The sequence below is a fragment of the Sciurus vulgaris genome, assembly GCF_902686455.1.
Source record: "Sciurus vulgaris genome assembly, chromosome: 18".
NCBI classification, from domain to species: Eukaryota; Metazoa; Chordata; class Mammalia; order Rodentia; family Sciuridae; genus Sciurus; species Sciurus vulgaris.
Window position 1 is genome coordinate 5,407,966 of NC_136479.1, and position 23,999 is coordinate 5,431,964.

At 47.4% G+C, this 23,999-nt stretch overlaps 1 protein-coding gene across 32 annotated transcripts in view; it reads left to right on the forward strand.

Moving 5' to 3' along the window:
• RBFOX1 (RNA binding fox-1 homolog 1) overlaps positions 1 to 23,999 on the forward strand; it is a 1,434,211-nt gene that overhangs the window by 786,032 nt on the left and 624,180 nt on the right. The window lies entirely within an intron of this gene.

Sequence of the window (23,999 nt, forward strand, 5' to 3'; positions counted from 1 at the left end):
CTCACTCCCCCACGTGACTGTGTTTGTCTTTAAGTTGGCTTCTTTGCTAAATATGTTTGGGCAGGATTTGCTTTCTGTTTGCTTAGCAAACCGTGAGGCATCTCCAGTTTCTCATAGTGCTCCAGGGGCAGCTCTTTCTTCAAAGGAAAGTCCTTGTTTGGTTGGTTGGTTACCTCCTGTTCATTAGTCTTACCTCCCCTCCAGAAGCCACAAGTCTCTAGAGGGAGAGCGTGGTGTGTGGACATCACCCCTTGGGCGCTCTGAACGTTTGGAGAGGGTAGCATATCAGCAGGGCTCTAAAGGAAGTCTAGCGAGGTAGAAATGCAGACAGGAGGCAGAAAATGGGAAAAGAGGCGTCCGCAGAGGAGTCCGATGAGATGATGCACATTTGCAGTTTATACATTTTCCCCAAACTTCCAGAAGGACTTTGAGAGCTGAGCACAGAGGGTATTTTGAAGGGCACAGAGAGGAAGTGACCTTCCCACCCCAAACCCCAAATAAGAAGGATATTTCAAGTTTTTCTTAGGAATTCTGTTTCAGAGGTCAGTCAAGAACAAGTTTCCCTCCACTGGAGGAGGGGGTGGGAGAAGGTGGCCAGGGGCTTTGATAAAGTTACTCATGGTTTATCATACAATAGAAAAATGGGAAATTGTACTCCATTTATGTGTGATTTATCAAAATGCATAAATGCATTCTACTGTCAAGTATAACTAATTAGGACAAATATTTAGAATATATTATTATTTTTTTTAAATGAGAAGAGGATCAGTTTCCCCTTCACTTGTCTTCCCTCTGCGGAGCCGACAGTGGGAGGGTTTGGCACAAGCACTTGCAACTTCGTTAATCTTCTCTGTCAATCAGGGCTAGAGACCAGAACCTGGTGAGGGGTGGTCCTTGGCTAGGGATGCCTGGACACCTGAGGTGGCTTCAGCAGCAGACACTTTCCATCTCAGGCCAAAGTTGAGATCAGGGTGCCATAGGGGACAGTCCCTTCTGAAGACTGTCTCTTAGCTTCTGCTGGTTTGTTGGCAAGCCTTAGCATTCATTCCTTGGCATGTGAAAGGATCACCCTGACCCCAGCCTGCCTCTTGGCATGGCTTTCCTGCTGTGTGTGTGTGTCTGTCTTTGTGGCCAAATTCCCCCCTTTTTCAAAACCATGTAAGTCACACTGGACTAGTAGCCATAATGACTCCATTTTAAGTTGATTATCTCTGTGAACACCCTCTTTCTGAATAAGATCTCTTTCGGGGGGACCAGAGCCTAGGACTCCAGTGTCTTTTATGGGGAAACAGTCTACCCCATAGCAGAGGAGCAGCTGCTCCTGCAATTGAACAGCATTCTTTTACCCTCACTGCATTGCTCATTCCTACAGCAAATCATTCTGTTTTTGGTTTACAGAAGAGATGCGCATTTTTTATTTCCTTTCCAACAAATCCTTTTGCTATTTGAAACATTGAAGTCAACTGATTTTTTGAAGAGATATATCAAGGCTATCGTAGTGCAAGTAGCCCTCAAACCTGGAACAACAGAAGATGTGGTGTGTGTGAGGTTTGAGAGACATCCGGGCCACTGGACAGGTGGAGGAGAGGGAGCTACATTCACAAAAGGATCCCTTTGGTTTGACCTCTGCTTCCAGAGAGAAATCTTCCCTTGAATCAATATTGTGGTGGTTTCCTTTCACTTTGTTCGGATTTAACCCCCTTGTTTCTCTTTCCTTGCTTGGGTCTCAGAACTTTGTGTGGGTGAGTTTCATTTCCATGCTGAACAGAACAAAGTACAGAATTTGAAACTTTAATCCCGGTGCAGAAAAAAATGCTCTAGTGGAGGGTTGTGGGGGGAATCCTCAAATTTTCGTGTCCTCTGAAAGCCCCTGGTGGTCTTGCTATAGTGCAGCCATTGCTCCACCTCGCGTCTCCAGTCAGCAGCTCTGAGGTGGAACTCTCTGATCCACCTTCCTGGCAAGTTCCCGGGCTGATGTGAACCCTCCCAGGAATGTTGCATTCCAGGACCAGTGGCTAGGAGCATCCGGTACCCAATCCAGTCGGTGCGTGTCAAGACTTCTTGGGACCTTTTCCAGCCCTAGGGCTCAGGTAGACAAATTTCACCAGGCTAGGGTGCCCAGATGTTAATTCTCAATACCTTGGGACTTCTAAGTTAAGGCTGCAGCCTGCAAAGAGTTTCTAGTCCAGGCTGGGAGAGGCAAAAGACATGGCTGCACAGCAGCTGGAGATTGTGCTTGGAAGTGAGCTGAGGCCTCACTCCCTCCTGGAAGCACCCCTGAACCCCACAGCAGAGCCCCTCCTTCCTGTTCTCCCTGTGCCCATAGGCGGTGCCTCCCTTGACCCCGTCCTTGCCTGACACTGTGCTTCGATTCACTTCCTGTCTTTGCCAGGTGAGCATGGGATTCTGATAGGTAGAAAGAAGCCCTGAAAGAGGGTCCCAGGTAGGAGAACCATGGTGGAAACAATGTCTACCCACCCTCCAAGCCTCCTGTGGGTCATTTAAAAAAAAAAAATTATAAGTGCAAGAAACAGAGTTTCAGAATTGTTTTGCCCAGTGTCATAACGTAGGGCTTTAAATTCATGTCCATAATTACAGTCTGGAACACGGTGCAAAAAGCTTCATTTGGAGATAAGATGCGCATTCCGTTTAAACCCCCTGGGAATGTGAGACCCAGGACGAGTGGCTACCTGAGAGTGCTCCCTCCCACCATCCACTGCCACAAGCACAGGGTTGCAGGATGACCCCACCAGACCCTGAGCACAGAGTCGCCAACTGCCTGAGGCCCTCTTCCTTTCCTTACCCTCTGTCGTGCCAGAACCTGCACAGTGCCTGGCGGTGGGCGCCTCCTGTGTAGACTGAGCAGAGCCCAGGCCTTCCCCAGAGGACCCTGTACACCCTGTGAATGAGAGGCTCCTCCAGGGCTGCTGGGCCGGCAGGTCCTCCTCTGAGAGCCCTCTGGGGCCCTGGCTCCATGCCTGGCTGGCGCAGGCCCTCTCCCAGGCACGCTATTCCACACAGAGCTTCTGGGCTGCCCGCAGTGAGGTCCATTGTGGGAAGCGATTGTGTCTGCGACACAGTGACAGCAGGCCTACCAAACTACTTCCCGGCCCTGCATGGGGCATAATTGTATTTTCAGGGAGGGCCCATCTATTAGCGAGGTGGCGGTCTCAACTGTGTAAGTTTTATAAAGGAAACACTAAAGGCCTCTTGGGGTGAAGGATATTATAATTATGGATGATTTATACTCTCCAGCTAATGTATACATTGCGCTTCGTGAGAATGTTCTATTTGATGTGGCCAGAAGCATTAAGCAAAAATAGTGTTGCAGCCTGAGTTAGAAACCCATCTTTTGTTTTATATCTAATCTATCCAGTGCTAAAATATTTGGAATGATGTCCCTGCATGCTGCTGGGAAGGAAATGTGAAGATAATAAGTGTATTTCTGATTTCAGACCAGATCATAATTTCCTTCCAAAATACCTCAATGCATTGAGCATATTTATTCCTGGGTGGAATGTTCACTGCATATTTTAGAAATCACAATTGCTAAGCTGGGGGCAAGGGTTCTTTCTGGTACTTGGTCCAGGTTGACCCAACTCACATGACAAACTTCACTAGTAAATTACTTGCCTATGTAATGATTTGGGGTCCGGAAGTGAGAGACAAGAGAGAAGGATGGTGGTAAAGCTGAGAGGACTCGGGGAGAATGACGAGAAGATGGGAAGGCCGAGGTTGAGGCTCACCTGCACCTACTCTGACAAGGGATGGAGCCCCTCTAGATCTTAGTTTTCAGCTCCTAAAAAGGCAGGTCAGCACACCCTTGCTTCATGGCACTGATAGAGCAGCAGAGGGGGCAGTGCATACACATTGTCACAAGGATGGTGGCTTTGCCAGGTGGGAAGCTGGTCCAGGGTGGGGAAAGTGGGCTCTGCCCAGCCACCCCAGTGGCTGCAGGACACTCTTCAGATTACCACTGTGTGCACACTGCACTCTTAGGAGCTTGCTTGCCACCCAGTTAGCGAGCATCTCGAGGCCCCAGAGGCTGGTGTGCGGCCATGGCTGTGGGCAGATGGACAGGCATCTTCTCCCATCTCCTCCTATCAGCTGGATGAGGCCCCTGGTCCTCTCTGCTTGTTGGAATTCCATCAAAGAAAGGCCTTGAACTCTTTCCACTCACAGTGCTGTGGACTTGGGAGGTAACTGCTACTCCTTTCTGGGTAGATGTGGCTTGTTCTGTGTAGTAAGAAGGAATGAATAGTTTCTGAAGGGTCATGTTTACACTTTTCAACAAATACACTTGCCAACTGAGGAGTTGCAGCCACCCCTCAGTATCCGTGGGTTGGTTCCAGGGACCCTCCAGGGCTCAGGCCCCTCTGTGAGGTGGTGCAGTACTTTCCTTTACTCTGTGCACATCCTCTCTGCATTTCCTGTAATGCCTGATTGCTCTAGTTGGGACCAGAAATGTATACCAAAGGCCCAGCTGTGAAATGCTCAGTCCCCAGCTCAGCACTGTTGGGTGGTGATGGAAACTTTGAAGAAATTGGACCTGCTGGGAGGTCTTCCGGTCACTAGGGACATGTCCTTGAAGGTGAGAGAGAGTCTTTTTCACTTCTTCCTTATGAAATGAATCAGTTTCCTTTGTCATGTGCTCCCCATCATGATGTGATGGGCTCAAAGCCATGGGGCCAACTGGTCTTGGGCTGAAACCTCTGAAATTGTGAGCCAGAAGAAACCTTGCTCTTTGTAAGCTGATTACCTCAAGCATTTTATTACCATCATGGAAAGATGGCGAACACACTAGTACAGTGTAAATGGCATGTTTTACTGTACTGTTTAGGGAACAGTGACAAGGAAAACATCTGCATAAATTGACTGCAGGTACAGTCGTCTAGGTCTAAATGGAATCTTTTTTGACATATTTTTGATGGTGGTTAGTTGAATCTGGGTGCAAGATGCACAGGTACAGAAAGCTGGCTATATATTATTTCCTTGATATTGTCCTTAAATTGACTCCTTATAAAATAATTCCTGCTATAGTCTTAAAAGATGAATTTCTTTTTTTACTAATGCGCCTTTTCTCTATTGGGATGAAATTCACAAACGTGCTCATTTTATAGTGAACATTTCAGAGGTGGGTAGGGTGTTTGCCATGCCACTTGTTCACCAAATTCTCTCTCGTTGCCTTCATGGCCCCAGAAGGACACTAACCTATTACGTCCTTCTTCATGCCCCTCTGCTCCCGGGGAAACCTCTAATCTGCTTTCTTTGCGCAGGAATTCTTCTGTGCTGGATGCTTGGTATTAAAGGACTTGTAGGATAAGCACCTTCTTTCACTTACTGTGATGTTTTCTAGGTTCTTCTACACTGTGGCATGTGTGGGCATGTGGGTCCTGCTTAGGACTGACCACGCTCCTTGCATGGGTGGGCCGACTCATCTGTCAGTCTCACCTGTCTATGGGCTTGCAGGTCATTGCCACCTTTTGGTTGTGAACACGGTGCACAGGTGTCCACGTGGACACAGGTCTTTATTTCTCTTGAGTAGATTTGAATGGAATGGGATTGCTGGATCCTATGGCCAAATATAGTTTTTCAGTTCAATCAACAACAATCTTAGTTTTTTTAAAATTGTCATTCTATTAAAATCTCTAGGACCATCTAGGACCATCGGGTGGCACCAACTCCAGTCTAAGAAACACCGGGAGCAGCCCTGGCCTGCACCCTGTGAGGCTGCTGTGGCCCTGGGGGCTGGACTGAGTTTGCTTCCCTGCCCACCCTGTTTTCCCCAGCCACAGCTGCGCCAGTCCCTGCCCCCAAACCCCGGCCCAGGCTGTCTGTCCTTCCTGCTTCCTTTCCATGCACCTGAATCTGCCCACCTACAGAGGCGGAGTTTAACTTTGCACCTGGACCTCAATTTTGTCCTCCTGCAGAACTTCATACATTTTATGTTCGTGTAATGTAAAAGAGCGAGAGGAAGAAGTTATTTGCTTACTGATGACTTTGAAGACCTATTTCATAGCTATATTGTGTGTTCTATTTGTTTAATGTAACATGATGGGGTGCTATAAATAAAAGTACAGGCCATAAGATAATAGTTTTGAGTTAAAAGCTGAGCTTTTCTAGTTTCATAGAAATTCCATGTTGGCCTTGTTTCTGCCTTTTGACCAGGACCACTGTAGCTTTCTCTGTTTTCCCTGCATAGACTGGTGTACAGAATGATAACAATAACAACAACAACAATAATAATAGCAACTATTAGGTACCCCCAATACTGACCAAAGTTCTTTACATGCTGAATCTCTTTAAATAATCATAGTGATATTATAAATCAGTAGTGTCCAATACAGGAACCACCAGCCACATGGGGCCACTAAGAACTTGAAATGCACTACTCCAAACTGAGACACCTTTGTAAATAGAAGCAGCACAGATTTCAATAGCCTAATATGAAAAAAAAGAATGAAAAACATCTATAAAGTTTTTGTGTTAATTAAATATTGAAATGCTATTTGATTTATATTACAGAAAATATATATTATTAAAATTAAGTTCACCTCTTCCTTATTTACTTTTTCTTGATATGGCTACTAGAAAACTTAAAGTGATATACGTGGCCTGCATTGTATTTCTGGTGGGCAATGTTACTGTGGAATATGTATGCATGAGATTATACACACACACACACACACACAATCTCCGTTTTACAGGTCAAGAAATTGAGGTTTGATTTCCCAAATCAGTGGGAAGAGTGGATCTAGTATTCTTTTTTTTTTTTTAATCTAGGATGTTTCACTCAATACCACCTGGTTGATGGATGGGTTGGTAGTAATCGCAGCCTATAAGGTGAATGCAAATATCAGCCCCCTGCCTTCCCCTGATTAGCAGGTCAGTTTGCTGCAAACATTCCTTTTCACGTTCTGTCCTGTCCTGCATGAGTCATTACAACAGCAGCCCCAAGATTCTGTACTGGCCTGTCCCTACTTCTAGATACACTCTGTCTGTGACACAGGGTCAGTTCTATTCAGTCAGAGCTGCCTCCTGTCACATTATACCCATCTGCAGATTTCAGAAGCCAGCATTCCTATTATCTCTTCAATTGTTAATTCTTGCAAATGAGCTTGTTTTGGAGGTCCCAAGTGAGCACAGACTGAGCACCTCTTCTTGATTTGTATTTGAATAGAACAACCCAGTGGCAGCTTGGTCCCCACTCCTGGCTACCCTGGAGGACTCTTTCATAACCAAAGAGAGCAAGCAGAATGTCATGGTGGCAACTAAGTCCCTCTGGTGAAAGGGATATGTGGGACTCAGGTGAAACAGCAGTTCTGAACATAAATAAAGCTGCATATCCTACTGAGTACCATGCCTGTCTCTGCCTTCCTTAGCTCTGAAAGGAGGCAAGTGGGCAGAACTGTTCTACTCCCAAGGAAGGTCAGCGCAACGGTGTTCATTTTGACTAGTGAACGGGAGGTCTGGCACAGAGTCTCTTCCTGCTTCTGCCCCGAGTGAGGGTGAGGGGGTTCCAGAGGCAGTCTGCTCTGGGTGGATCAGGGACCATCCCCTCTCTAGTGAGCATCCTCCCCCTCCCATTGCTTCAGCAGAAACCTCTGCAGCTAAGTGGAAATATTTCACATCCTGAGAGCCCTGCTCCTCTCTGGATCTGAGCAGCAGGCACTCAGTACAGAACAGCACCCCGGGGAAGACTTCTTCCTTTGTCAGGAATACTGGAAAAGTACCAGGGACAGAAGCAAGCTGAGGCAGGTCTGAAGAGGTACCCAAGTGTCCCAATGGCCAAGACATCCTCCCTCAGTGTAGGTCTCGGGAGACCCTAAGGGAGAAGCACTTAAGAATTGGTTAAAAATGCACATTTGGGGGACTCCAACCCAGACCTACTGAATCAGACCATCTAGGCCCAGGGAGGGTGAATTTTGAATAAGCTCCCAGGTGATTTTGGAACCTATGAACACTTTCCAACTATGACTATAGGGAGACTTCATATGTGCAGGTTAAAACCATCCTAATTCCAATAAAATTAATTGTTAATTAAATAAATGCCTGGATCCCAATTCATAAGTTTCATGTTGCAATTCCCTCCCAATGTCCAGAGGCACGGTGTAATAAGTGAGTAACCAGGGGTGTGAAAATGAATTATTTATTTATTTTCCCCGCTTGCTCACCCTTCCCAGTGAACATGTGGCTAAGAAACCCACTCACTGGGCAGAGAGAGAAACCACTCTCTGTCCTCCCCATGCAGGAAGCAGCGATCTCACTTGTTTATGATGCCTACTAATTAATTGTGGGCACAGAAACTCACATAGGCACGGAGAATGGCCATTCTCAGGGCTTAGCCTCGAGTTAAGTAAAAGATGGAGAAGAAGGACAAGGAGGGAGAGGGTGGGAAGGGCGCGTGCTCTGGAGACGGGGCCCTGTGGTAAACACCAGCGCTCTGCTTACTAACAACAGCTAAGGCTTACTGAGCGATTTCTATTTATGGCTTTAGTGGCATGCATTAATGTCTCCAAATTAATTCCTCAAAGTGGCCCTGTGCATTAGGTACTATTCTGAGCTGTACTGTAGAGATAAACATCTGAAAATACAAGCCAGGTGTGGTGACACTCCCCTATCGTACCAGCCACTTGGGAGTCTGGGGCAGGAGGATGTGAGTTCTAGGCCAGCCTCAGCAACTTAGAGAGTCCCTGTCTCAAAAAGTAAAAAGGACTGGGGATGTGGCTCAGTGGCAAAGCACCCCTGGATTCAATCCCTAGTACCAAAAATTTTTTTAAAAAGTATATAAAGTACAGATTTGAGATTTGTTTTTATCAAATCTCTCAGCATCACACCCAAATAAGCCATAGACCTGGGATCTGGAGCATGGCATGGAGGTCCAAACCTAGGCTCTTGTAAAGGAAACACTAGTATTTTCACGTCATTGATGGGCGAGATGGAAATCAACATTGACCAGACACCCAGGACACTGTGACCCCGAGTGACGATGTACATCAGAGCCGAGCAGAACTCCCATAAGAGGGGTGATCAGCCCAGATCATCCTTGATATGGTGGCCGTGGGGACAGCTCAGTCTTCTACATGAAGCCAGAGCCCCTTCCACGGGTTTTCCCTTCTTCAGGGTCCAAATGGTTTGTCTGAGTTTGTCCTAGAAAGTTAGACACGTCCTAGAGAGTGGTCAGGTGGCAGAGGCGCTTGTCTGTCTTCCCTAGGGCTGTCCTACCAAGTGGCCACTAACCAGGAGGCTTGAGAGCATAGCAGTGTGTTCTGCAGCGTGGGGACTCTGTCCTACGTCAGGGTGCTGGAGGGGTGAGCTGCTCCTGGAGGCCGTGGGGGAGAAGCTGCTGCCGCCCTGTGGCTCCTTCCGGGGGCTCCAGACATCCTCCCTCGCTGGGCTGTGGCTGCATCACCCCAGCTTCCTCCCCTGTCACCACACGGCCTCTTCCTCTGTGTCCACGTGTGACCGCTCATCTCTTATGAGGACGTTATCATCGGGCTGAAGGCTCACTGTAAACCCAGGGCGGTTTCATCTGGAGAGTCTTGACTAATTATATCCGCAAAGACTATTTCTAACCAAAGTCACATTCACACATATCAGGATTAGGGCTCAGCCATCTCTTTGGAGGACATTATTGAGTCCTTTAAAATCACTACCCGAACATGGATCTAGGAGCTGGAGGGTTGGTACCAATGCGGGTAAAGCACAGTGTCCCAGGGTGGAGGTAGGGCCTACGTGTTTGGGTCCATGGGCCTGGCTCCAGCCCCAGCCCATCACCAGCCATGGAACCTGGCATGAGGAAGGGCCACAGACTCCACAGGTTGCCACTTCTCGTTTAAGAACTGTAATAAAAATGATGTCACTAAATGCAGCATTTTCTATTCCATGTGCACATTACCACTCATTCAGCAGCTTAAAGCAGCACAACACACATTCACGGCCTCACGACTCCTGTGGGTCCAGCTGGTGTGAGACCTCAGCTGTGCCTCTGTGCAGGGTCTTGCCGCTGCACGGAAGGTGTCAGGTGGACTGTGTCCTCCTCTGAGGCTCAGCTGGGCAAGGATTTGCTCCAAGCTTACTCGGTCTGTGAGCACCATTTTTTTTCCCTGTCACTGTGAGTCTGCGGTGCTGGCTCTGGTGGGCAAAGGTCCCCCTCAGCTCCCAGAGGCCCCCTTCAGCTTGCAGAGGCCACCCTGTCCTTCCTGCGTGGGCTTTTCTACAGTTCCTCCCACAGCATGGCACCTTGCTTCCACAAACCCAGCAAGGGAGAAGAGTACCATATGCACACGGGATCACACAGGTATAAAATATATGTTACTCTTATAAAAATGTAATTATATATTGTATATAATATAACCATACTGACATAATATATATAACCATAAGCAAGCGTCAGTTTGTGTCACCTTTGCCAGGTTCTGTTTATTAGTAGCCCGGGTCTACCCATACTCATGGGGAGGTCATCACACCAGGGCATGGACACCAGAAGTCACTTTAAGGTTTGTGTGCCGCTGAGAGGGTGTAAGCATTGGAAGGTGCACAAAGCTCCTAACACAATGTCCACACCTACTGGACGGTGGATATAACTTACTAACAGGAAGCCGCAGCTCGTACCATGCTCAATCACTGCTCTTAGTATCAGGGAAGGTACGTGACCCCACAGCCTCCTGACGCATGGAGCAAGTGAGAGCACCTGGAATACGTGCAGGCCGTGAGCCTCGTTGTAATGGGGAGGTCCAAGGCACTGGAACAGCCCTGCAGACAGGCCTGCATCTCCCACACTGATGTAAATTACAAGCAGTTTGGAAATCAGAAATCCTGGCTCTGGTGCAGCGTTCCGCAGCCACAGTGAATGTCCTCTGGTGACCCTGTGCATGCTGACCTGTGTGGTGGTGGCTGCCTTGGTCTCTGCAGCGAGCACCTGCAGGCTGCAAGGCTTCTTCCTGGCTTCAGGGGAGCCGCCCATCTTCCAGGTAGTATCCCTCCACTGTCAGTGTCCTCTGTTTCCCTCTGTCTGTGTTTGATTCCCAGGGGAGAGTGGACCGGTTTGTCCAGGAGTAAGTGAACAGCGGGGTTTCTCTTCTCCTGGCTGCTGAAGGTGGAGTGCGTGGCCACTGCCGGTCAGGCGAGTATCGGGTGCACTGGCCTGTCTTAGGCCTCCTGGCGTGTGCCACTAGAGCGTTTGAGAGCTCTCAGGGAAGGCAGAACACCCCTGCCCTGTGGTCACCTTGTCTCGCAGTGACCATGGGTACCAGATCAAGAGGCCTGTGTTCGTCTCAGTCGAGGTCATGTTAGAGAGCCACAGAGCACTATCTGACTGTCACTGCCATGTCCAGCTGTGCCTCTGTGACGTTGCACAGGGGGCCCCTATGTCTGCACCTCCTTGCACTCATCCTTGGTGACGGCTTGTTGTCACAGTCAAGGATGTGATAAGACAGCCCAATGAAGATTTAGGGAGGGTTTAATAAATCTACGGACAATTCACAAGCAAACTACAGGCAGAACAGTGCCCGGGGCCATTAAAGCAAGCTGTGTTGTCACTCCTGGTCCTGGAGGGCCATGAGAGGAAGCCACTCCCAGAACTCAGGAGATGAGGGGAGTCCATGATGAGCCCTGGAATAAATACCCTGGCTCGGGCTCCTTCTTCCCTCCAGGTGCCCATGGGGCTCATCTTTGGCCCAATTGGAGGCTGCTAGAAGGTGTGGTGTCCCCAGGATGATGTCGGCCCACCCTTCCTCCAGGGCAGAGGCCAGTGAGGAGGAGGACAGGAGAGTCTGCAGGGGCGCATGGAAAATGCCAACGCACCCTGCGCACTTCACTCCTTCCCAGCTCCTCTTCCAGCCTGCAGAGCAGTGAGACAGTGGTCATCTGCAGGTGGTTTAGCATCCTGCTTTGGATTGAAACACAGATTCTGCCACCTCCAGCCAAGGCATTTAACCTCTCTGAAGCTCTATTTCCTCACTTACAAAATTATATAATGCAAGCACCTGCCTCTTGGCCTTATCTGGCGAATATTCCAACCTCACGGTCTTGCCTATGTGATTTTTTTCTCCAGAGCACTTAGGAGCCAATAGACTCCGTGTTGATTTATCTTGTTTCTCAACCTCTCCTCTCTCCAACTTGACTGCAAGTCCCGTGAGGGCAGGGGCTTTGGTGAATTTTGAGAACTGCCTGTCTCCAAAGGAAAGACCCATCAGCAGCCAGCAGAGGCAGTCCGTAAATATTTGGAGACATCAATAAATAACGCCATGAAAGGCATAGCTTGGGGTCCAGAATACATGGAGAGCTTGATATTTGATCATGTGTTTGATAGGAAATACATCAAGGCTGATTTTAAATATGTAAACACAACCAGACAAGCAGAGGATTGGAAATCCCCCAGATCAGCTTGATATTTGGAAGTGGTGAAATTATCTTTAGAGAGTTCCTTACAGGGGACTAAAATAAATAAATAAATAAAATCTGTGATTCTACTTCTCTGGATTTTTTCTAGCTATTAGGTATTTTTGCATAAATGAGCTAATGTCATTCCTAGGGTCAAAAGGCACCCCCCACCTTGGTCTGTATCCCAAAACCGCAGCAGCCAGGAAATGGTGCATTACATTGTGCATCAAGGGGATCCTCACTATGCAGCCTGTGTCAGAATGTCCCCTGCTTCAGGTCAGCTCTAGGTACGAGGTTCAACAGGCTGAGGAAGTTGGTGACACTATCAAGGACCTGTCAGGCTCTGGTCTGGGAAGTTTTGGGGAAAACTGGCCCCGGCACCCTGTGGGCTTGGACTTGGAAGAGAATCACTCTCCTGTGCTGGGGCTCTTTCCTCCCAGGGAGCACGGCTTCCTTTGTCTTGAGGGCTTGGCGAGCAGCTTTGCAGGCTGAAGGATCATCTGTGCACATTTAAGGAAAAGTTGTCGCTTTGTTCTCCTTCCCTTTAAAAACTGGTATCAGAGAATACAAATCTGCAGAGTCAACTCTAAAAAGCTGCTTCTGGCTCCCTTGAGTTCTTGAAAGTAGCTTTCCAATTGAGATCTTTCCTCTCATGCAGACACAAAATAAGATAAACAGATGAAGAAATAAACACCCTTATGACTCTTCTTTATTTTTGTTTCTCACTTGGACACCTGGTGCTCTGCCCTGGCAGTATCCCCCCAGGGTGTGCTAATCTGCCTTGTTTCCCTGGACGCTAGAATGTAGTTGGTCCCCCTTCCCTCTCCAAGCCTCTGGCAGCCACTCTGCCAGCTTTTCAAGTAGTAGCTAATCCACCAACCACTGAAACTAACTCTCCATTGCCTGAATCAGTCCTTCTGTTCTCTCCCCTGCACCTGCGGGTCTCTCCCTTGAGTTTGCGAGGATCTCTCTGGAGTTTGATGAGCCTCACCTTCAGCATTTCTGAATCATTAGGTCTTGGTGGGACCATATTTCTGCCTTTCCATCGGGTCTCTAGGACCTACCTAGGCTCCTAGTCCACACATTCTTTAGAACCAAGCCCTCATGGAAAGCACTCTTCTGGACAGCCTTGTGTTAAAAGGCTGCTGATCTCCTTGGAAAATCTTTCTCTTCTTTCCAGTGGACATAAGCTCTAAGAGCGCAGGGACTTTTCCTCTGCTGTGCGCGTAGCCCTCTTCAGCACCTAGGACAGAGCCTGAGGCAGCGCTTAGTGAACCTGTTATGTGTTGAGTACTTAGGATGATGATGTCCTCACCTCTTTCCCTGCAAGAGGGTGTTTTCCAGGGCACAACTGGAGGCTCATTCATCTCCCAGGTCTGTGCCCTGCACCAAGACCTGGATGAAGCCTAGTTTTGTTCTGCTGATCTGAGCCACTTTATAAGAGCCAGAAACCTAAATCTGAAGGAAACAGAATGTGTGGATCTCACAGCGAATTATTTTAGGGTGGAAAAAAAATACTAGATCCGACAGCCGAAGTTTCCTTGAATTTCCACCTAACCTCTGCTTCCCAGCTGCAGTGTTGCAGTCCCCCCTCCCCCAGCTTCTCTGGATCTGTCTCCCCAGCTTTGGTGGAACTCCCCGCTGACCGGGAGCCATCGCTTGGCCTGGGCTGCTTTCTGTCCCTTCAGCAGATGGCATCGATCTTAGCAAGTGTGATTGGGGTTCTCAACATTGGCTGCACATTGGTGCTGCGTGAAGAGTGTTAGAAAAGATGGAGGCTGGATTCTGCCCCCAAAGATTCTGATTTAATTGCTCTGGGGGTCCCTGGGCATCAGGATTTTTAAAAGCTCACAGTCAAGGTTGTGAACCTTTGTGGGGGAAGGAGCCTGGAGAGGGAGTGGGGAGGAAAACTTCCAGAATCCAGGAGCCAGCTAATGGCCCCTTCAGAGCCGAGGGTGGGGCAGGGTAATGAAGGGAGGAGCCAGCAGCACAGAACTCAGGGCACACTCCAGGGAAGAGCCTTGAACTCAGAAGCAAGGCTGCTTAAATGTGCTAATTATACCCTGTCTTGTCTTCCCTAATCGTTTTATCTGGGATAACCTTGTTGGCCAAAGGAGATTATAAATTCCTTGGGATCAGCGATGTGTTGGACAGTTACCCTGTAGCTCCCGAGAATGCATTCATGTGGGAGTCTTCAAAATAGCCCTCCAATGATTGAAGAACCGTGAGGTCAGAATGGTGGGCAGAAAAACTTCAAGGATGTCTGTCAATCATGGCTGCACGCGCATGCGTGTGCGCTTCATCTCGAATTATTTGCTTCGCTTTTCTCCACTATGAAAACATACATATACACACGGAGGAAGAACAATAGCACAAGAATACCAGCCGCTTAAACCCACTCACAACAGAGACTTAGACCTGAAGCCCAGAAGAGCATCATTTGTCAGCTATCTGGGCATCTGGTCCCCAAAGCAGATGTCATCTCATGTCGCGGGGAGGTGGCGACGTTCACGGTGCAGTGGTCCTTCACGCACACGCACGCGTGAGCTCCAAGTGAGCAGACGTGAGCCAGTTAGGAGATGCCAGAAAGCAGCCGCTGGCCCCGGTCCCTGGCCTCCTGTTTTATTCACGGACCCACATTGCAGCTTCTCCATACTTTATTAAACACCTCTCCTCTCTCAGACACCCTGCCACCTTCGGAGCAAAAGCGTTCCATGCTTTGAAGCCAAGTGTGTTCTTAAAAGCTGGGCTCCTAACCTTCCTTGTGGAGGAAAGAGAAAGAGAGGCCCAGGGTTGACTTAGGGATAGGAAACGGAGGACACTCCACCTCTTTGGTACTTGGAGAGGGTTTAGCTCAGGATTTTATTTCCTAACAAGAATATGGGCAGGGTTAGGATGCCGGTGCTGGTCATGGAAGCCACAATGAGATGCGCAAGCGAAGCCGGTGCCCGGCCAGGTAAACAGCAGCCCTCTGGTATATATCAGAAGCATGCTTTTCTGTATTCTAAGCAGTTTTTGACATAGTGTTTTGCTTTATTGGAAGGCACAATGCTTTCAGAAGGCCTAAAAATCCAGTTATGTCTATAGCTGTGAGGGAAGAGGTCTGCATGGGGCCAGGGAAATTTAATTTTTAGCTTAAAAAAAAGTACCACCAAATTCAATTTTTCTCACATTTAGGGATTCTTCGAGTTACATCCAGCTTGCATAACCAGTATATTAGAAAATGTGTTACGATGGGGTTATTTTTTTAACACATTTATTATTTATGAAATGCAGAGGAAAATAGTTAGAAATGATTGTTTCAGGGAATATCCTGTAGCTTTTTTTATTGTATTCAAAGAAGTTGCTCATGCTGTTTTAATTCAAACATTAAAAGTTAAATCTCTTTTCATCCTGACCTACATTTTTAAAGCGCTGCTTTAGCCCTTATTATGAGGAACAGAAAATTCAGGGAAGGAAATGTACACTGTGGGTTTCTTAGACTGTGGTTTGCCAGGAATAAGGATGATTCTTGCCAACCTGTCCAGGAAGGAGCAGCGGGAAAACGGAGTGAGGCCTCTATCTTCCCCCAGCATCCTTGCCTAGGCCTGTCCCCCAAAGCTCCAGCCCACCACCTGTTCTTGAGTGATGGGATGCCCCCCCATCAGCTCCAGTCTGTGCCAGGTGGGAAAGGGGAGGGAAGAGGCATCAGCACATGTCCGTCAGGGGACTGGTATCAAGAGTGTTCAGAGAACTCCTCATATTCAACCACAGAAAGCCAACAACCCGACTCACAGTGGGGCCAAGGATTTCAATATTCCTTCAACAAAGACATACCAAGGGCCACCACGCACAGGAAAGGGCACACGACGTGACTAATCATTAGAGAAAGGCCCGTCAAAACTATAATGAGATCCTGGTTCCCACCCAGTAGGGTGACTACCATTTTTAAAAAAAGATGAACGTAAGGTTGGTGAAGATGCGGAGAAGCCGGCGCTCTCTGCATTGCTGGGGCAGGTGCCGCACAAAACTGCACGGAGCTTCCTCCGAAAAAATGCTGCCCATCAATGACCCATCAACTCCATGCTGGGGAATAGGCCTCTAGGCCAAGAGAATTGAAGGCAGGTACGTGAACAGTTCTCTGTACACCCACGGTCGCAGCATTACCGTTCACGGGAGCTGAAGGGTAGAACGCCCGGGGGTTGCTCAGTGGATGGAGGGATAAGGAAACTCACACAGTGGAATATTATTCATATCCTGGAAAGGAAGGAGATTCTGACAGCTGCTGGGCCACGGGTGAAGCTCCAGGACATTATATCAAGTGAAATAAGCCAATCACAAAAAGACACACATTAGGACCACAGCTCATGTAATATACTTAGTCAAATTCATAGGGGAAAAAAGGAGACTAATGGGTGCCAGGAGATGAGGGGTAGGGGCTGGGGGTTATCATTTAGTGAATCCAGAGAAACAGTTTCACGAAACAGAAGTGCTGGAGGTGAATAGCCCCGGAGGTGTCTCAACAGTATCGAAACTTACTACCATGGAGCCACACCTTTAAAAGTGGCTGAAATGGTAAAGTTTGCATCATACCGATTTTACATAGTTGGAAAAATATAATTAGAAAGAGAGATGAGTGGAAATTGAGAGGCGTCGTGTCTCATCCCGGTGTGATTCTGAAAGAATGTCATCTGGTGCTGGATGCTCCTGCGGCCTGCAGACTGTCCACCTGAGGGGACCGAGGCCTCCTGCTAACAAGCAGCACTAATGAGCCTGCCCTGCGAGCCTGACACGTGGAAGCAGGGCCTGCCCTGGAGGATGGAGGAGCTCAGCACAGGCACAAGTGAGACCAGACCCACCGCCTTGCGGCTGCGTCGCTCTGAGCTGAGCCTCTCAATGGCTTCCTCCACCAGGGTGCTCTGGTTTGCCTGTGAGGTGTTCCCCGAACGCTCATGTGTGAGATGGTGCCAGGAGGTGAAATGATTGGGTTGTGAGACCTTAACCCAATCGTGCTCTCATCCCCTGAGAGGGATTGCCTGAGTGGCAGCTGAGGCAGGCGGGTGTGGCTGGAGGAGGTGGGTCTCCGGGGCATGCCTTGGGGTTTATGTTTTGTCCTTGTTGAGCAGAGCTCCTGCTGCTTCCTGATGCCCTGTTCTGAGCCAGTTTCTTCCCCCACACAGCTCCACCATGAAATTCTGCCTCATCTCAGGCCCCAAGGGACTGGATCCGGCTGTCTGTGGATCGAGACCTCCGAAACCATGAGCCCCCAAATAAATGTTTCCTCCTTAAAACTGTACTTGTCAGGTCTTTTGGTCACAGTGGAAAAAAAAAAAAAAAAAAAAAAAAAAAAAAATTAAGAAAAATAACTGCATAAAACACAGGGCTAGAAAGTGGCAAAGACAAGGCATGATGGTAGGTGAGGGAGAGGGTTGGTTCTGTCCTACAGTTCCAGGGATCGTGAGTTGGTACACAGGTTGTGGGAACCACCCCCTAAGGCTTCCACAGTCTGCGTCCTTGAAAGGAGCTGCTGATGGACAGGTTAATAGGAGGAAAATTTACGAATTTATTAACATGCAAGTGCACCAGAGTCACAAGGTATGAAAATAAAGGAAGGCCAGATGCAGAGGGAGAGGGACTGGGGGGCTGCAGGCAAGTTGAGAGAAAGACTGAGTGACTTTTAGGGGTGATAAATGGGCTGAATACACAGACAGTGGCCCGGGACCAAGATGCCTGAGACTCTGGGTGCAGCACCGACTCTAGCCTTCTTTTGGTCAGTCCTCTGAAGCTCTGGGATGGAGAGGAGGTGAGAGAGGGGAGGTGAGAGTAGGTCAGAGGTGGGAGAAACGCTGGTTCTCCTCGAGCTCATTCGGAGCGTTGGTGTGCCAAGGTGGCTTTCTTCAGGGTTTCTTTTCTTAAATACCAACAGGGACAAACCTTGGCTGAACCGATTGGCAAGGACCTCTCCGTTGCCCAGTTCCACCTCTGGAGCACGCGGCATGGATCCTGATGCAGGCCACGGTTCTTGGGCAGGCACCCGCTGTGTGTGCCTTTTCTTTTGGAACACAAAGTGAAAAAAATTAAATGTCTGTCAGGAGGGGATGAGTTAAAAAATCATGGCACATTTATACAGTGGGATGCTAGTAAAGAAAGCCCAATAAGTACTTAACTTAAACTTTTTTTAGATAAATCAATAAATATTAATTATTTGCTTTTCTAAGCTTTGGCTATAGAGCAATGAAAAAAAAAAAAAAAAAAAAAAAAACCCTAAATCTGTACATTCAGTGATTTTATAATCCAGAAACGGGAAGGTAGAAAATAGTTACACACACGCACACATATACACACCTGGAGAAGAGAGTCAGTGGTAAGGGAGCCAGGCCCCTGGTGAGCCTGCTATTTAGGTGGGATTGATCCAGAACATCATCTCTTCTACGATGGCATTTGCTAGTAGACAAAGGAAGAAAGAGCCTGCCAGGTAGAGAGTGGTCTGAGGAAGGGTCACAAGGCCAGGAGATACACAAGGAAAATAAACGCATGTATGAAAGAGGAAATGAAACGAAGCATGATTTAGAAGGACTTAAAAGGAGTGGGGAAAGAGGTGTGGTCAGAACACTTTCCAAATGAGTGTTCATTTTCTAGACCCCAAATTTGTATGCAACATTTACCTCTTTGGTTCTCAAGAGGCAAATCGTTGTTTTTGTTTTCTTGGTCAAAATAAAGTACTACACCAACAAAAACACCCGTGTTCGGGTGCGGAAGGTGCACGGTAATGAAAAGCCAGTGCTGCCATCCTTGCTGAGGCAACGCCCTTCCTCCACACCTAGCAGACAGCAGGGCAGGAGGCACTGGGCTGGTGGATGGGTCAGACACCTGGGAGGGAGGTGAGGAGGGTGGGCCCCCAACCGTGGCCCACCCTCTTGGGGTCTTGGGGTGCTCCCCTGACACCCACGACAAGACAGGGGTTCTCCTGGGCTTCTGGGCAGAAATGCTTCTCACAGCACACGTGGTCTTGGTCCCATGGCCTCCTGGGCAGGGGTGTCATAGGACTCCAGGGCCTTTGGGGTCCTTGCCCAGAAAGAGCACAGTGACTTGAGTTAGGTCCTCACTCAGGACTGGAGCTACTGCTCTTGGGATTTTGTTAAGGCAAGAAGCACTCAGGAGAGATTTTGGAACAACCAGTGTGCCATCTCTTGACTGAAGTCACTGGACCTCTAAGAGAGATGGGGTGATGTTTTGTGTGTCACATGAAAGATGTCCTCAACCCACATGAGCAGCTCGGCTCAGGCACCGGGTGAGGGACCTGAGTGACCCTGAGCAATGCATTCAACTTGCCAAATTCTTTCATCATCCAAGTATAGCTAATAATGATAATACCCAGCCTGAAGACCCGTGCTCAGAATCACGGATCGGCGTGGCTCCTGACGCAGGGCCCATATTCAGAGTGGTACATTCAAACTCTGCCTGACACTTTGTGCCTTCAAAAGGGGGAGCTAAATAACTCCCCCTGCATAGAAGATGAAAGGGTGCTATTGTGTGACTTCCAAGATGACATCTGAATAATGGAGAGATCCCTCTCTTCTCTATCTTCATGAGATATTAGATGATTGTTTCTGCCTGAAATCACTAAGTTTGGGGGATAATCTTTCTCATAGCAATATATAACTCATATATTCAATTATATTTGCAACTGGTATAATCCTCTGCCATCCTTAAATATTCCCAAATGCATACTTTACCTCAGTGTGCATGCACACACACACACACACACACATTTTGCCAATAACTTATCCCCAAATTGAACCTGCTTTTTCAAAGCTTGATGAACAATTTTGAAAATTAAATTGGCGGCTAAAAGAGATTCCTCTTTGCTTTAGTCAGAAGGATGAGAAAATGCCTTGGAGAGATTAGGTGGGTCAGCAAGTAGACAGTGAACTTGTCTTTGTGCACACCATAGGACATGGATTCCTTGGTCTAGATCCTAGACAGGAGCAAAGCTCTTCTGCACGTCAGCTGCTAATGGAACCCTTGGGTTTGTGTGACAGGGGACCAATCTATGCCGATGTGTAAATACGTCTGCTTTGCTTACACTCAGGAACTGATTGTGTATCTGGGGGTTAATGAGCTACATTTTACATAAAGGCAAGAGGGTGTCTTCTCCATGCACACGGTGTTTGCCTGCATCAGGCTGACTCGGGGCGTTTCCTTAGATCTGAGGTTTGCTTTCTGCTGGGGGGTGTGGGTTCAGCTCCTGTGCACATGATGGATGCTGGCCTTAATTTGGTGTGTTGCAGTCGTTGTGAGCTGTGGAAGGATATTACCTTAAGGATATTCTTTTGAATATTAAATTAGAATAAATTAAGGCATGCTGCATATTAAGCCTAAATCACAGTTGAGTAATTGCCTTCCATTTTATGCCACTAAGTTTGTTGGAAATGCAAGATATTTGTTTTAATTACCAAGTTGTTGAACTGACTCTCAGTGAGCATAGGCACAGACACAGATAAACAAAAACTTTTGATTTAGAAAGCCCTAACTTGATCCATGTTATTGGTGCCCTTCTATGACCTTTATTTCCCTTCTCATCTGGCATTGGCGAGTCCACTCCCTACCTATCGTAAGTCCAGTGGCGTACCTTGTTTCTGCATGACATTAAGGGTTACATTTTTTTTTTTTCGTGCTTAATCCTTTCCTGGATACTCAAGTCTAAGCACTTGACATGCATATAAAATATGCCCAGAAGCACAATAAAGCAGTTACAACTATTCCTCCCATTTCATAGACACAGAAACTAAGGCTCAAAGAGGATAATGTTAAATTAACATTTCAAAGCCCTCATACAACTAGGGATAGGAGATGAATCTGGAAATTCTAAGTTCTAACCTCTATGCTGTTCTGATAATGTGAAAAAGATTAAGATGTTGCCTCTTTAAAATTTATATATCTCTATCTATTTTGCCTGAAAAGTGTTGATTTTAAAGCCAGTCTCTGAAATTTTCAGGCTCCATCAGTCAGTAATGTTACCTTTTCAATGTTATTCAGAGTGACGATATTTTCCCCAGCTTTGTATTCTGAAAAATTCCAAATCGATGCATAAAAATCAGAGAGGAGAGTGCAGTGGGTCCCCCGGGCTGCTCCCCTGCATGCAACCATGGTGAACCCTAACCCAATCCTGCTGCCCTCCTCCCTCCTTCCCTCCCACCCAACAACCACCAAACACACTGGATTCTCTTGAAGCAGGTTATTTTCTCTGTTGCTATTTTAATATGTATTTCTAAGGTGAGGACTCTAGGGAACTTATTTCATGATGATTTTGGTCAACCAAATTTGCTGGTAGAAGCTGCAGGAATCACAGATTCCTGTGGCACAGCCTCATTAATATGAGATTCAGAAGGGTAGACTTTTGTGCTCTCCGTGGACGGGGAGCTGACTAATGGTGATCGTCACACCCCAGCTCCTAGTTTCTTACCTATATGAAGGCACTGTGTTCTACTGCATTAAAAATAAATCCACACATAGGCATCTTGAACTACTTGGCTTTATTGTTAAAAAAAAAAAAAATGAGTGTGTGGATTTCTTTGCCCATGCGCTGTTCATCCATCTCCAGATCAGCTCCTTTTTCTGTCAGTCCCATGTAGCTTGCAAATATCTGGATTAATCGTATCTGCCTGGAAGCATATCTGGTGACAGATATATCGTGAGCATGCTAAGTGTGCCCACACTCAAAATGGCAGCAGTAAGGAAGCTGAGCAGACTGTGGGGAATGTCTCTTAGCACATATGTACCCAACTTAAAATGACTGACTTTGTCCCCAACTCCACAGTACCACAGTTTTTGAAATAATACCAAACACATGTTATTTGTCCATGGAGCTTAAGTATAGTAGATTCTGAGTTAAGGGAAGCTAATGCCTTTCCTTCTTTATATATCATATCATTGGTGATTAGACTATGTTTACCTCTATTGGTCAGTTTTCCGTTATTGTGACAAAACGCCTCAGCTAATCAACTTAAAAGGAGGAAAGGTTTATTTTGGCTCATGGTTTCAGAGGTTTCATTCCAAGGTCACTTGGCCTGCAGTAACACAGTATTTCATGGTGGAAGGATATGGAGAAAGATGACTTTTTACTTTGTGATGGCCAGGAAGCAAATGGAGAAAAATAGGAAGCATCCAGGACTGCATATCCCTTCAGGTCATGCCCCAAAGACCTTACTTCCTCCCATTAGGCTCCAAACCCTTAAAGGTTCCACCACCCCCAGCACTGCAGGCTGGTCCTCAAGCCTTTAACCCATGGGCCTTTGGGGACATTTCAGATCCAAACTATAGTGACCTGCCTCTAAATCAGTTCCACAGGTGGTAATGACCTATGAAGACTGAGGTCAGCCAGTTCACATTCGGAGTGTACCCTCTGAAGACGGAAACTGCCACAGGAATCTTGAACCTCCCTGCTTCGTTCTCTGAAAATTACTTACAGGTGGAGTGGAGCCTTCTTCCCTAATCTGGAGTCACACAAAGCAGAAAGAGTTCTGGGTTAACAGTTTGAGGCTCTGTGTGGCCTGAGCTTTTTACTCGAACTCCGTGGAGCAAGCATTTTATGTCTTGGAGTTTCAGTTTTTGGCATCATGGAATGGGAATAATAATAGTGTCTGTATCTCCCTGAGTCCCTGGGAGCATACAAGGTAGAGTTTGCAAATGCATGAGCCCTCTTTGCTTTTAGGCAGCCCTGGCAGACATCACATAGGCCACCTTCATAGTCAGCCTGGATGCAGCTTTGACGTTGGGTAGCCCCACCCACCACAGGACTCCACTGCCTGTCAGTTGGAAGCAGCCTGCAGGATAGAGCAGCTGTGTCCTCCCTCCACCTAATCAGGTGGCTTCCACCACTGCCACCATTGTGTTGGTACCACTAAAAACTACTCACTGGATGCTGTCATCAAGTTTGGAGAAACAGATGTTTACCCACGTAATAGCCAGTGAACTTCTCCTATCTGTTTCCCGCCTGCAGTCTGCCTTCTTGGACAGGATTGGAGTAATTCTTCCTTTCCTGAGCTCTATACTCTCAATCTTGGACTTAGCCTTGTTTCAGTTAATTTCCTGCACATTCACAAATACACGCACCTACGCACATACATGTTCTTGCATGTTTGCATGTATGTATATATAAATACATGTACATATTTATGGTCCACCCACATTTGCTTAGGTGTTCATCTATCTAACGTCCTGGGGATACAGAGGGTAATACACAGATTGTGGAAAGAAAGTATGATTCTGTCCTTTCCCTGGGTAGAAAACATCTAAACCAGGGCAACCACTCATTCCTGAGGAAATCAGCCTTTCTGTTCTCTGGTACTCCCACAAGTAAATGGGAATTGAAGACAATCTAAAATATTAGCAGAAAGGTTAAATGAAGAGAGCACGTTGCTATCATAAACGGTTTCTGAACTCTCTGAGCCTCATCTGTGATGTGGGAATGTCCTGCCACAGGGTGAATAAGGGGAATACCTCACGTTCTGGCAGTAGCAGGCCTGCTTCGAATGTTTGCTTCCTTTTCTGTCCATTTCCGGTGGTTATTTGTGGAATATTCAGATGGGTGGTTCACCACTGAACACTCTGAGTTGCTGGGCAGGAATTGGGGG